At 28.3% G+C, this 2,799-nt stretch overlaps 1 pseudogene; it reads left to right on the forward strand.

Moving 5' to 3' along the window:
• The first annotated feature begins 894 nt into the window (after positions 1-894).
• LOC149551484 (mavicyanin pseudogene) lies at positions 895-1,481 on the forward strand (annotated as a pseudogene).
• Positions 1,482-2,799: the final 1,318 nt, after the last annotated feature.

A 2,799-nucleotide genomic window follows, 5' to 3' on the forward strand; every position in this document is an offset into this window, starting at 1 on the left:
AGGACAATAAAAAAGAATCAAATTGCATGTTATTAATGTAAGTAGGTATCTAGGATGATCTAGAGTCTAAAGATTCAAAAAGGCTACATGTAAGAAGTTGTGAGAACTTTAGAACGCTTGTTTAATTCTTTTTTTTTTTTTTTCCACTTTTGCATTCCAAAATTTTATTGGAAGGTTCTTTCTAAATGTAATCTTTGTGTTCAACATTTTACATGAGGCAATGCTTGACGAGAAATTTAGAAAATTAGGAACTTTCATGTAGTTCAAAATATTAAATGTTAAATTTAGTTTCAATATATTATATGTTTTTTAAGTGGAGGATTCTCATTGTAAAGTATATATTGTATTTTATTTTAAGTGGAGAATTCTCATTGTATAGGAAAGAAATTGTCTTCATATATAACAAAAAGTAATCTAAGTAGAGTGATAAAGAATGGAACTGATAAATTTATAGCACCTATAAATTTTATTATGAAAAAAATAGTAATAATAATGATAATAATCTAACTAGTATGAGAACCTAGATTTAAGCTTGAGTCTTAATTAATTAGTGCATCCTAATCAGAAAAAAAAACAAAGAATTCTCATTATATTATAGAAACAATAAAAAATAAATAAATAATGTAACTACTGGTGTGGAAACCAAGAGAAAAGATAAATTTAATCTGGAGTCCACCTTAATTAGAAGAAACAAAGGGTTGTCACTATTATTTTTTAAAATTTTAATAGGAGCGTGGTGTATTTCTATTTCGAAAATCTAAAAATAACATTTAACAACTAGTGGAAGGAGAAAAAAGGCGTGGGAAGGGAAGGCTAGGGACAATAACTACCAAGGGTGTGGACCATAAATGCCTACCCCTCTCCACTCTTTTTTTGCGGTTTGAATAAGAAAAAATGGGCACATTAAGGGCTAAAGGAATGACGGCTTTGGTGAAGTTGTTAGTTTTGTGTATGTATTTGTGTGCATTTGCAAAGGCCATGGGCACCCAGTACATTGTTGGAGATGAACAGAGGTGGGACTTCGATGTAGATTATACCGACTGGGCTTCCACCAAAAAATTCCACATGGGCGACACCTTGGGTAAATTTATCTTTTAACTCTTGTCCTCTTCCTTGTCAATAGTAATAGTAATAGTAATAGTAATAACAAGAGGTTTATTGAATCAACTGAAATAGTGTTCGAGTACCGAGGTGAATGGCATAACGTCTTGGAGGTTGAGAAGCGGGCATATGAATTGTGTGACACAAGTAATCCAATAGAGGAGTTTCGAGGGGGTAATAACAAGATTTCACTTACCAGCGCGGGGACAAGGTATTTCATCTGTGGAGTTCCCGCTCACAGCAATGTAGGAATGAAGTTGGAAGTCATCGTTTCACCTGGTACTCACGTCCCTAAACACAACATCACGCAAACCACTTTAGCCAGTAATTTTACTCGCACATCCATGCCTCCTTCAAGTGACACTGCACAACCACAATAGCAGCCTACCTGCGTAGGACACGTGTTACCGATTAGGAATGTGCCTGCCTCCCTCCATGTCATTCCATTCTTTTATCCTTCCATCCTCTGGCTTTTCTTTCTCCTTCCTCTTCTCCTTCTTTTCTCTCTTTTATTCTCCTCTCTTCTTCTTCTTCTCCTCCTCACACCGAAACTCTTTAGAACTCTTTCACTCCCTATTGCACCAGATTTTAAATTCTAATGTAGGAACACCCACTTTGTACTTATCTATTTTTCTTATAGTTCTTTGTATCAATTACCCTCAATAATGATATCAATCGCAGTCTCTTGCATCGAGAATAGAATGAGTAATTAAATTGACACTACCTCTCACTTTGTTCACTACTAGATTTTGTGAATCAAGTCTTCTTAAATGATAAGTGTGTTCGTATTATTTCTATTTCGATTTTGACAGAGATATTTTTTATTCTACTGTATGTGTAGCAATCTGTACATCCATAGGTCAAATCAATCCAATTTTAGTAATGTCTCGATTTACTTAAATGATTTTAATTTTAAGATACTTCATTATAATGTGTTTTCCCTATATTATATAAGTTTGCATTTTAAGTAAATATAGATTTCAATTTTTATTTTAAGAATATAATTTAATTAAAATATTTTTTTTAAGTAAGAGATAAATATATAATACTTTTATTATACTTTAAAATATTTGTTTAAAATCAATTTTCTATATGTCTTCTATAAAGTTATATAAATTAATTTATCATTTTTTATTCAACTCTAAGGTAAATTCAATATTTTTGAGTATAATTTAAATGAAAATTTTGAATAATATAAGATTATAATTTAAATATTCACTTTTAACTATTGTTTTTTTTTTCTTATTTATTTAAAAAATAATTACTTGTGATCTCCACATTAGATTATGTTATTAAATTTTTGATTTTTTAAATTGATTTAGATTTTAGTTTTTAAATTACTTTAAATTATTTTTAAAATTAGTTTAGTTTTTTCTTTAAATATTGTTTTTTGAATTTCTATAATTTATTTAGTCAATAGAATATTTGTTAGAGATGTCGTTATTTTTCATTTTTGTTTGTTTTATTTCTCTTATTAATTTTTCATAATAAAATTTTTGATGGATTTTTTTTAAATGATTTTTTTTTTCCATATTTGATAAATTGAATTTAATTGTAAAATATTGAAATTATTGAACACATTTCTTAAGCAATATTCAAATTTTTTAAATATTGTAAATTTTATATCTATGTTTTACTCTTCAACTTTTTAATGTTTGTATTTTCATTTTAAAAAAACTTATATTTAAATTATTTAAT

The sequence above is a fragment of the Cupressus sempervirens genome, chromosome 6 (genome assembly GCF_028749045.1).
Source record: "Cupressus sempervirens isolate cs-2001-9-10 chromosome 6, ASM2874904v1, whole genome shotgun sequence".
NCBI lineage: Eukaryota > Viridiplantae > Streptophyta > Pinopsida > Cupressales > Cupressaceae > Cupressus > Cupressus sempervirens.